Raw genomic sequence first — 13,146 nt, 5'->3', positions numbered from 1 at the left:
CAATAGCAAAGCACCGCTACAACACACACAAGTTCACCATAATCTACAAAAGAACTACTTACATGTGCGCCCTCGTTTAGAAGTCTCCCAGCTGATCCTGCCTTGTAACTGACCAAAGTTGGAGAAACAGGCTTTCTTTTACTGTCTCTAGAGTTAGCTAGCTGACATGATCTACATCTGAACTACTGAGCATGTGCGAGTGCAATCAAAGATAGTACAGAAGAAGAAGATGAAAAGAGGTCTCACTCTGTAGCTAAAACAGAAACCAGGTGAAAAGAGGATCTGCAGCAGTGAGAGAGAGCTGTGCAGTACAACTAAAATATGGTGTTTTTTTTAAATTAAACTATGTAAACCTATTCTGGTACAACCTTAAAATACAGTTATGAACCTGAAAATGAGCAGAATATGGGCGCTTTAAAAGTGGTGTTTCCGTCCTAATTCTGCTTTTTAAACAAAAGTTTGACTCGGGTACATTCACAAAAAGACCCTAGGTTGCATTTTGGCGAGAGTTACACTTTAATGTTGCCGACTGTTGCTTTGTGCTCTTCATTTTTTTTTTTTGCTTTAGTGCTTAACTCTTTAATATTATTGAGCCCGTCGGCTCTATAGCGCCCTTAATGTACTTTGTACTGTATTTCTATATTTTGATTCATTTGTTGATTGCCCCCACCGTAAAACCAATTGCCCTCCAAGGACCAAAAAATAAAGTGGCAAGTTGGGAAAATGTTGAGTTTTATATCAGCAGTGAATTAACTTGTGATCATAAAACGGTAAAATAAAGCTGATATCTGAAAGTACAAACAGGGACGCGGGAAAGAAACTAAACTTCAAACCACAGAGCTTCATAGAAGCTACAAAATTACTGACAACTGAACTGAAATACTTAAAAAAAAAAAAAACTTTTATTTTGAAGCTCAGCAACTGATCTGCACCGGAAGCTGTAGTCTTCACTGCGGCTGACTTCACACTTTGAACAAGATGGCGTCTAGCGGAAAGGAGTGTTAACAGAGTGTCTTTGCTGTGTAGAGAAAGAGGTAAAATGTGTAAAGTCCAGATGCTGAGAGCGTTGGTGGAGCAGCGACTAACTGCGGCTGCTGAAGAGATATTTGGGCTGTTTGAAAGAACGATAGCAGAGTACGAGGAGGAACTTTGTCGTTCAAAAGAGGAGAACGAGCGACAACGGGAGCTACTGGACGCTGTTTACAACCCTCAGCTTCGGCTACACAGAGCAGGTTTGGTCCCTTTACTTCTAGAAACTCAGGATGTTCATTTAACATTCACTTACTGGTCAAGCGGAGAAACGAGCTACAATGTAAGTTAATAAGGCAGTTGTCCAGTTTGTATTTACCTTCACTAAAGTTCTGATACTGCCACTGACAGACTCAGATTATTATTCTAAGTGTCTGACAACATTATGGAAAGGATCCCTACAGAGAGACATTTAAAACCTCTTTGAGACCTTTCTGTTTAACCAGAAACTGCTCTGAAGTCGCTAGCGCTAAACACACCAGACTCCATTAAAAAAAACAATACTTTTAGCGTGTATAGAGCCAACATATTTCCACATGTAAATCAGTAAAATATGTGTTTTATTTCAACCAAACCAGAGTGGTGATTGTTGGAAAAGTGGAAAGAGGACCCAAAACGGCTTTTCATAGTTTTATTTAGTTTCTGTCCACTTTGAATGAAGTGTGTTTTACGATGCTAAAATTACAGATTATTTTAATGGAGTCTGGTGCAGATGTTTTTATGTTTTAAAAAAGGATCTTACGCTTTAACTAAAAGGTCTATCTCTGGTATCTCATGGTTCTAAAGGGTTGTACTTAGTGTCTTCATTAATTTATAGGTGAGTTTTGGGCGTAACATGCAATCAACCAATCAGAGATCATCTCCCATTCCCTTTAAAAACCAGGCGCGTTTGGACCTTGGAGTATTGCTGTTATGATGGAGGATTTGCACACACCTCCCTGTAAGACCAGCACGCCCAGAATGCACCTGAAAGTTCCTGACGGGTGTACAAGTACGCTAAACTGTTTTTACCGAAAATACTTGCGATAAACGAGCATATTACCACTAATTTGCAGAATCTGGAGAGACACAGATGTGGTCGCGCCGCCTTCTTGGTCTATCTAGTCTGTTAAAGGGCCGTCAACACCAGCTATAACGATGTCGTCGGGATCACAGCGTTTCCTTTAGGAGGAGAGATACACTGATAGCCAATCAGAATCCATCTGAGTTTACAGCATGACACGGTCAAGAGATTTGTTCCACCCAGGTGCAGTAGTGACATGGCGTTTCCCCTCGGTGGGGGCTACGAGCCTTCAGCTCTGTGTATTTTTGTATTTTTAAATAGAGCTGCACCGATTACAACTCTCTAGGCCGATTCCCTTTGAGTTAGGCCAGCCGATTCCGATTTCATTTTTTCTAACCACTTTACAGCACACACAAATATTTATTTTCTATCTTTTCTTTAATAGAATATGTTTTGAACAGATAATGGATCACTATAAGTGTTTTATTTTTTTTTTTTTTCAGAAGCATCGCTGCACGGGACGCTACGTTACCGTTAGCTAGTAGCTGGATTAAACCCAATGGTTAAAATGCTGACAGCTGTGTGACTGTATTTCCCTGTAGAGGATTCCAACAACGGGACCTAACAGTCTGACTGCAGCTGCTGACGTCAGAAAAACAAGACAGACGGTGCGTTCACTTGAAACTCGCCAGCCTTGTGGTGCATTCAAAGTTATTGTAAAATATCCTTTTCCCATCTGGTGCTTGATTTTGTCTTTTACCAGCAATGTACTGGTGAAATAAGTCATTGTTATAAGTTATTGTTATTAAATTATTAATGATGGTGATGGCGCAATGGATAGAACACAATGCCTTTGGTGCTGGAGACCCGGGTTCGATTCCCACTGCGATACATCAACCAACGTGTCCCTGAGCAAGGCACTTAACCCCTAGTTGCTCCAGAGGCGTGCAACCTCTGATATACATAGCAATTGTAAGTTGCTTTGGATAAAAGCGTCAGCTAAATGAAATGTAATGTAATTAATCAGTCATTTAATTTTGACCATTATTATTATTTATTAGCAATAAACAAGGCGTTCTTTAATGTCGCCAACTGTCGTTTTGTGCTCCTTTTTTATATTTCATATTATGTATATTATAAATATATATATTTCGTTTCAGGCACCGTTCAGGTAAAAAACCCAAACGATATCCAACCCTATTACTAAGACTTAAAAAGTGTCACGTTTAGCTCCATCATAGTGTCAACAAACGTTAGCCGACATTGTTGTTCAGTAGCTAGCTCAGAGATTAGCGGCCCCCCTAAAGGTCTGATCCTAGAATCGCCCCTGGTGTGTAGGAACCCAAATGGTCCAGTCGGTGTCACCTTCATGCTTTCTCCTCACAGGTAGCTTCCCAACGATCACTGACAGAGTAGATCTGAGTTCCTATGTACACTGTCATCAATACGTCTTTCACGCTAAGTGACTTTATGTGACTTTATACTTCTACATCCATGGTTAAAAAAGCAAATATAATAATATTAATTTCTGGATTTTATTAATCAATATCGGGTCACTCAAACAAAGACATACTTTAAATGGAGAGTTGATTATTTTAACCCAGCTCTGGTATTGATTTATCTTATGTCAGTGGAAAGGTAGGACAAGATCTCAAATTTCATAAGGGGTCCGAGCCCGAGGGGGAACCTTGGACACACTTCTGCCACTAGGTGGCGCTATAGCAAAAATATGCGTTTTGCTCTTTAACTCCCATAGCGTACATCACACCTTTAACAAAAAACATATATATCCACGTGTTCCCTGAATGGAGATGAATCTCATGATATAAGCCACGGCCATTTCCAACTGGCCCTGACCAGAGCAATGCCAGAAATAGGCCGGAACTCACTGGTACTGAGTACCAGCACTTTGGATTTTTGTCCACATGAACAATAACACTTCTCTGTAATGTCTCTGTGTGTTTCCTGTTTCCTGCAGATGTTGAGAAGCTGTTGCTGGTTAAAGAAGAGGTTCCCCCTGAACAGCAGGAGTGTAGCTCCAGCGTGGACCAGCAGGAGCCAGAGCCCCCCCCACACATTAAAGAGGAACAGGAGGAACTGTGGAGCAGTCAGGAGGGAGAGCAGCTTCAAGGGCTGGAGGAGGCTGATATCACCAAGTTCCCATTCACTCCTGTCCCTGTGAAGAGTGAAGATGATGAAGAGGAAGCTCAGTCCTCACAGCTTCATCAGAGACAAACTCAACACATGGAAACAGAAGCTGATGGAGAGGACTGTGGAGGACCAGAACCAGCCAGGAACTCACATCCACTTTTACAACCAGAGACTGAAGACCAGACTGGAGACTCTTCTGAACCTGAGACTGATGACAGTGCTGATTGGAAGGAGACCAGAGAACCTCAGTCAGCTTTAAACTCTCTGAAACATGATTCAAGTAAGAAAACATTCAGCTGCTCTGAGTGTGGGAAAAGATTTGGCTTCAAGTCACACATGAAGAACCACATAAGAACTCACACAGGAGAAAGACCTTTTAGCTGCTCTGAGTGTGGTAGAGCTTTCACTGAACGTGGACACCTGAAGAGACACATGATGACTCACACAGGAGAGAAACCTTTCAGCTGCTCTGAGTGTGGTAAAGCTTTCACTGAACGTGAAGACCTGAAGAGACACATGATAACTCACACAGGAGAGAAACCTTTCAGCTGCTCAGTTTGTAAGAAATCTTTTACACAGAGAGGAACTTTACGGTCACACATGGCAGTCCACACAGGAGAGAAAAGATTCAGCTGCAGTGTTTGTAACAAAAGATTTGCCTGGCGTTCTGATGTCAAAACACATAAATGTGTTGGTCAGATGGAAACAGAAGCTGACTGAGAAGACTGTGGAGGACTGTTGAGTAGGCCTGCACGATATTGGAAAAAGTTAACATTGCGATATTTTTTTTATTGCGAGATGAACAAAAGACTAATTTTTACAAGAGGACATAAATATCCCTATTTAGAAATACTAAATCATTCTCAACTACTGTGGTGATTTTGTAGGGCAACAATACAGAGTAGCGACGAAGAAAAAAAAACATGTAACAAACACTAAACTCGAGATCTCGAGTTTGTGACATGGAGGGGGAAAAACACGAAGAAAATAATCAAATAAAAAATAATCAATATGGATATGCTGGACTTTTGTAACCTGACTCCGCCAGATGGATCGCTTCGCATTAGCTCGGCACATCCATCTGGGAACTCCGTTGGAGAACTTTTGGGAAGGGGCGAAAATACTGGTTAGCTGATTGGATGAACCATCTGTCTATCACCTATGTTGGTGATAGACGGGCCAAATCAACCAATCAGATCCACGAAGCGTATGAAAATACAACCACAAGCCAGGCTACCCCTGCTGCTGCAGGCAAAGCATAGCTCGTTAGCTCAGCAAGCAAGCAGCCTGTCGGTAAAGGAGATTTTCCGTTTGTGTAACGAGAATTTAGGAATAAAAGGCCCCATTTCAGGTTCCTGGACCATATTCCAAACGAAGGATCCAAGAGGAAAAAAGCATTAGCATTAGAGTGGCTACCGCTGTCTGAAGATCCTGGTTAGCTGATTGGATAAACCATCTGTCTATCACCACCTAACCCACCTCAAAACCAACGCTGATTGGCCCGGTTGTTTGGCTAACGGCTCCAAATTTTCTCTATCTCAAGATGCCAGACTGATCTGCGAGTGGAAAACTGGAGCTCGCGAGATCAGGACGGTCTCACGAGGCTAGGACTTTTGTGCTGCTTATGGGTGTTCGAACGAAAGAAAAACAGCAAGGGACAACATTTCCCAGGTGAGAATGTCTTTTATGATATATATATATGCCGCCTTCGACCAGCAATCTGAGCTCCAGTGGCAGCGGGAAGTGGAGATCTCCGTGGCCGGCCGCAGCGTCTCTTCCCCCCCGGGCAGGAACACAGCTGAAAAGTTATTAAAAGCTTGAGTTTTCGTCCAACGGTGTGGGCGTGGCGATGGCGGCCATTTTGAGCATTTATCGATGAACAAAGACGTTGTTGTAACTTTAGTGTACATTGTCTTATCTGACAGAAATTTCTCACGATTGACAAGGGCCAATGACAATTTAGCCACGCCCCCTTTTAGAACTAATGACCCGTTTGATGTACAATATTGTGTGAGGTATCATTGAACTCAGCAGAAAGTTCCATTTTCATTGGTGACGATTTGCAGTGTCTGAGTGCCACGCAAATGCATTTTTATATTTTTGAACTTACAACATACAGAACAAACAAATACCATCGAACAAGAACCAAAACCCTCACCCACCCCCACCCTCTGCTGTCTTGAGGAAAAACAAACCAATATACAAGAAAACAAAAATCACACCTTGCCTTCCCTCTAACTCTTGTGGTGTTGAGGTCACCAGGACCGCTATCTGTGCTGCTGTGTTTCTCCATAGGTCTATAGTCGATGACTTGGCTTTGTTAATCCTTGCTGTAGAGAGCTCAGGCATAACTATGTCTAGGATGTACACCGACCACTGTTTTATACAAAGCGAGTGATCGTGGAAGATTTGTATCATGTGGACGCGCCGACAGTGTTGTTGTCATTAGTTGAGAGGCAGTGGCAGAAAAAACTGTCCTGTCCTGTTAGTAGTGTCCTGAGGAGTCAGACACTGTCCCAGGACAGTCACTGTCACACCCAGACACTGTCCAGTCATGGGAGTCAAAGGACAGTGTCTGACTGTCCCGGGACAATCGTGGGAGTCAACCAGGCCCGGATTGGCTAATCGGGAGCACCGGGAGAATTCCCGGTGGGCCGGTCTGGTTGTTTGGTTGTGAGGGCCGGTGTTCAGGTATGGCACTGGGTTGAAATCATAGTTGAATATTATGGATGCTGTCCCTATGCTGCCTGCACTCGCAGCCCACTTTTTGTATTTACAGTATTTATTTTTTCATGCAGCCCACTCGCAGAGTGCGGTTAATGATGACCTATTTATGTTCGGAGTCCTCCGACGGCAGCACCTTGCTAAAAAACTAACCGTCATCGTACACAAGTCACTGGTGCTTGTTGGAGGATGCCACCGGAAACAAAAAAGCGCTGTTTTAAACGGGTAATAGAAGGCAAAAACGGCACTGAAAAAGCGTGAATTTTAAAAGTAGAGCTCTAGAAAGTGACGCGGCCAGATGAACTTTTTTCTTTTTTAGCAAAACGCCAAATGAAGACGTTGAGATGGGTAAGCTGAGTTAGTTAGGAGAAGTGCCTGCAAACCAGCTTCTATGTTTATGAATCAAACTTGTTCTTGTAGCTCCGCAGCAGCAGCTAGTAGGCCTACTAGTCCAGTTCGCTGCTAACAGTGACAATGAAGAGCCAGTAAGGTTACCAAGCAGCAGCTATATGAGCCCAGAACTCCAGTTTGGGCAGGTAGGGTTGATCATTGACTGAGTATTATAAGAATTAATAAGAGTGTGGTGTTGACCTGCTCTATATGAAAAATGCCCTGGGATAATTAATGATGCCAGATGATTCGGACCTACCATAATGACACTGACTTCGACTTGATCAGAAAGCTTTGTAAAAGGAGAGATTTGTGCGGAGTATTGCGACAATTTATAAAATATGATTTAGTGTCAGAAGCAGAGCCAGTAGTGTGCATTAGGGATAGCTGCTGTCAGTGTGGATGGCACATCTACTGTAAGCTGTTGTATCAGTGTGTGTGAACAAGCAAACATGATCGGATTAGCTACAATATAATCACTTTTTATGACCAAATATTACTTGTGACCCATTATGAAAGTTGTATTAACTAGGCCTATTCAAAGGAAAAAATAGATTATGGTGTCATTAGAAAGTGCAATACAATGTATCTTGTTCTTTATTTAATCTGATTACTTATTTGCACAGAAACAGATTCTGATATTGTTCAACATCATTGGGTTGTTGTTAAGATGTTAACTTTTCTAATAAATCTACATTGTGAGGCAACACTTGGAAATAGTGATATAAAATACAATATACAAAATACACCGAATTACAAGGATGTAGAGGACAGGGCGCTATTGCAGACTTATATACTAAGGTTTTGATTACATTTTTTTAATATAGTCATTCGTGAAGTAAAGTGGGCCGGTCTAAGGCATGAAAATCCAGGGCTGAAAATGAGTCCCAATCCGGCCCTGGAGTCAACTCTATTTTTTCTATGTCTTATACTTTATGTATATTGTTTCTCCTATGTCTACTTAATGTGTATTTGTGTTATTCTGATGTGTGTACATTGTTTTCTTTTGGGCTGCTGTAGCACAGGAATTTCCCCAGTGTGGGATTAATAAAGTCTATCTTATCTTATCTTAAATGGTGTTTAAATTTGGTCTAATGACAGATAATGTAGTGTATTATTATGTGAGTATCTAACACTGTGTTGCTTTCATTGGACTTCTGTTCCACTGCCTTATCACTAGTAGTTATTTCCATTTGATATATTCGGCTTGGGCGTAGCCCGTCGGCTCTATAGCGCCCTCCCGTAGTTAGTTTTAGCCACATTTGACACCCTTAATGTACTTTGTACTGTATTTCTGTTTTGTTTCATGTGTTGTTTGCCCTCACTGTAAAACCAATTGCCCTCCCAGGACCAAAACATAAAGTGAAAAGTTGGGAGTTTTATATCAGCAATGAATTAAATTATGATCATGAAACAGTAAAATAAATCTGATATCTGAAGGTACAAACTGGAACGAGGGAAAGAAAACTAAACTTCAAACCACAGAGATTCATAGAAGCTACAAAAGTACTGACTGAACTCGCATATACTTAAAAAACAAAACTTTTCTCTGGAAAAACACTTTCGGATTTTTATTTTGAAGCTCAGCAACTAGTCTGCACCGGAAGCTGTAGTCTTACTGCGGCTAACTTCACACTTTGAACAAGATGGCGTCTAGCAGAAAGGAGTGTTAGCAGAGTGTCTTTGCTGTGTAGAGAAAGAGGTAAAATGTGTAAAGTCCAGATGCTGAGAGCGTTGGTGGAGCAGCGACTAACTGCGGCTGCTGAAGAGATATTTGGGCTGTTTGAAAGAACGATAGCAGAGTACGAGGAGGAACTTTGTCGTTCAAAAGAGGAGAACGAGCGACAACGGGAGCTACTGGACGCTGTTTACAACCCTCAGCTTCGGCTACACAGAGCAGGTTTGGTCATTAAACCTTCAGTTGATCTTTCTCTCCTTCCTGGGATCTCTTCTCTCAGCAACGATATGACGATAGGATGTATGGAAATAAGCATTTGTTCATAAGATCTATTGTAATCTTCGCTCTTTAACAGGCCTTCCCAAGCCCACCAGACTCCATGTAAATAATCAGTACTTTTATCATTGTAAAACACACTGCATTCAAAGTGGACAGAAACACAATAAAACTATCAAAAGCCGTCTTGGTTCATCTTTCCACTGTTCCAACAATCACCACTCTGGTTTGGTTGAAATTAACCCTTAATTCACCCATTTACATGTGGAGATATGCTGGCTCTATACACGCTAAAAGTCCTGATTATTTACATGGAGTCTGAGGAAACCAAGACCGAAAACCGAAACCGAAACACCGAAAGAAATTAAGCCAATTATTAGTACCATTGCATTTATGGCTATGACTGTGTACTAACTTTACTAAAATCAAAGCATTGCAATTGTATAAATTAATATTAAAGTTTAATTAAAAAAATATCTAGCAGAAATATGGCTACAATCTGATAGTCACATACAGTATACAGTAGCCTAAGAACAGAATAGCTTACCTATTTTTATTATTATTATTATTTGAGGCACTTTCTTGCAGGATTTCACTGAACATATCAGACAGCGAGGGTGCATGCCCCTCATCTGGTGCAGCGAGACAAGTCTTTGTTTCTGCGCTCTGATCTCCTGCGCTGGGCGCTGCTCCGTGCGCGCTCCGTCTCCGTCTCCTCGCGGGTTCTCCGTCTCCATGGCGGCCTGGATCATTTCTCGTGCGCCCTGCTTTATTTCCGCATCCAAGTAATGGTCTTTATAACGCAGATCAAGTACAGTCGCGATGAAGTGCAGAGGATCCGAACAGATCTCAGTGAAACGTGTGCTGACAGACTCTAAGAGCACTTTTCATTGTTTTCACTGCGTGGTCCGTCTCAACCTCTTTGCTTAGGAGACGCTTTGCAGGTGGATCGGGTACTGACACACGTGCAGGTCGCGGTTTCTGTTTGCGTCATCACAAAATTTTCGGCCGTATTGTTTCGGTGATAAAAGTAAGTAAATTTTCGGTGTGTGTGTGTGTCTCTCTGTGTGTGCGTGCGTGCATTTGTGTGTGTCTATAACAAGAGCAAAGAGCAGGTTTGGTTTAATATGTTCAGGGTTCTAAATTAGCACCGTTTACCAGCCAAATGCTGGTGAAATATGCAAGTGGCTGGTAGATTTGCTTCACTCACCAGCCAAAAAACCCAATGGTAATCTATTGAATGGCTGGTAATATTTGAACATTCATTAGCCATTTGGCTGCTAGACGAAAATGTTAACTTTGAAGCCTGAATATGTTATTAATTTATGTTACTCACCCTCATAGTTGTGTACGTAACTTGATACGTCCCACTTCAAAGCTTTGTCCCGTTTCCTGATGGGTGCAGGTGAAAGAGCGTCGACCATTCTGTGCACATTGTTGACATATACTAATAATAAAGCGATGGACGGCGGGGGTCAATAAACTTGGGTTACAGACCCATGGTTACAGAGGAGCCGGTGTTCTAGCCCTGCTGGTTTCTACACTAACTGGTGTTCTAGCCCTGCTGGTTTCTACACTAACTGGTGTTCTAGCCCTGCTGGTTTCTACACTAACTGGTTTCCGTATGTTGTGTTTACCTAACAGCTGCCGATGTGGTCCGCCTGTGTCACCAGATTCGTCACATAATCACAAACATATTACTGGTGATTTTCAAATCGTTTCCCAGATCTACTGTCGCAAAAATGTTTGTCTAAGTAATCGCCACATCACAGCCACCTACAACAAACAAAAAAAGATCCTAAAAACAATATAATCATTCAAGTTCGGGTTGAGCTGGTTTCGATCTTGTGGCATAAATATAATAGTTAACACCTGAGTCGGCAGCTCTACACAGTGAGCTACCAAAGCTCTGAATGAAGCTGCTTCCAGTCACCTATCTATCAGCTACGTCATCACCCAGGTAACAATTTGATTTGAGCTGATCTAAAACAACTGGTTACCTGGGCTTAGTTGAGGAAATACCCGATGGTAGTTTTCACGTTTCTTTCCTCACATCTACGGCCATATGGACTACTACTACTTCACCACAGCCACCTACTAAGCTACACATTGGGACTGATACATATGTTTTAACAGTAACGATAACTCGTGGTCTAATATTGTCGATATAGGCTACACAATTGTTACCACCGACTCACAGAAAAGTGGTAGTAGGCTGCATGACTCAGTTTGAATGCATGGTCTTCATGATTTACAGTCATCGTCTCTCCTTCTGTGTAACCTATATGGTATGGCATATAGTAGCCTAATATATACCTCAGAATTTGCAAAACAACGGCTTGTAATACAGTGTTAACCTACTTGAGTTTGGCCGCGAATTAACCAAGCATGTTAATGTGTCTCTAATCGAATCATTCATCCAAACTGATGTAAAGTTGTTCTGAAATCTAACTCCGACACAGCAAAGTAGCTATTGATATTTTTTAATGAGCTTATTCATCTTTAGTGATAGGAGTTTCTCTCTGGGTTTAACCCAGTGCGCCCCTTGTGGACAAAATAAAACACCAGCATATTACAACATGAGAAACATCACATTCATAGCCTTAATTATTACAAGCCACTTCCAAAAACGCATTCATAACGAATCAGTACAATTGCAAGAAAGGCGAAAAAGAAAGTTGATCTGTATATAGGCCTTAATCGCCTCCCAGTGATTGCTAACATCAAAGGAACATTTTGTTTTGGGTTGATCTGAAACAATAATAGGCCTATAATTTCCTTATTGTAATATTGTAGCCTCCCTTCGGCGTAGGCTATACCCGACTCTGTTGCGATTCCTCTATCAACTTTTTTTAAATGTAGGCTATAGCGTAATGTCCACAATCACATTATGTAACCTATATTAGTTTTTGGAAGTGGCTTTGGAAGTGGCTTGTAATAAATAAAAATGGGTTAAACCCAGAGAGAAACTCATATCACTAAAGATGAATAAGCTCATTAAAAAATACTAATAGCTACTTTGCTGTGTCGGAGTTAGATTTCAGAACAACTTTACATCAGTTTGGATGAATGATTCGATTAGAGACACATTAACATGCTTGGTTAATTCGCGGCCAAACTCAAGTAGGTTAACACTGTATTACAAGCCGTTATTTTGCAAATTCTGAGGTATATATTAGGCTACTATATGCCATACCATATAGGTTACACAGAAGGAGAGACGATGACTGTAAATCATGAAGACCATGCATTCAAACTGAGTCATGCAGCCTACTACCACTTTTCTGTGACTCTGTGGTAACACTTGTGTAGCCTATATCGACAATATTAGACCACGAGTTATCGTTACTGTTAAAACATATGTATCAGTCCCAATGTGTAGCTTAGTAGGTGGCTGTGGTGAAGTAGTAGTAGTCCATATGGCCGTAGATGTGAGGAAAGAAACGTGAAAACTATCATCGGGTATTTCCTCAACTAAGCCCAGGTAACCAGTTGTTTTAGATCAGCTCAAATCAAGTTGTTACCTGGGTGATGACGTAGCTGATAGATAGGTGACTGGAAGCAGCTTCATTCAGAGCTTTGATAGCTCGCTGTGTAGAGCTGCCGACTTAGGTGTTAACTATTATATTTATGCCACAAGATCGAAACCAGCTCGACCCGAACTTGAATGATTATATTGTTTTTAGGATCTTTTTTTGTTTGTTGTAGGTGGCTGTGATGTGGCGATTACTTAGACAAACATTTTTGCGACAGTAGATCTGGGAAACGATTTGAAAATCACCAGTAATATGTTTGTGATTAAGTGACGAATCTGGTGACACAGGCGGACCACATCGGCAGCTGTTAGGTAAACACAACATACGGAAACCAGTTAGTGTAGAAACCAGCAGGGCTA

This window comes from Perca fluviatilis, chromosome 13 (assembly GCF_010015445.1).
Source record: "Perca fluviatilis chromosome 13, GENO_Pfluv_1.0, whole genome shotgun sequence".
In the NCBI taxonomy this organism is placed as follows: domain Eukaryota; kingdom Metazoa; phylum Chordata; class Actinopteri; order Perciformes; family Percidae; genus Perca; species Perca fluviatilis.
This window is presented reverse-complemented; position numbering follows the sequence as displayed.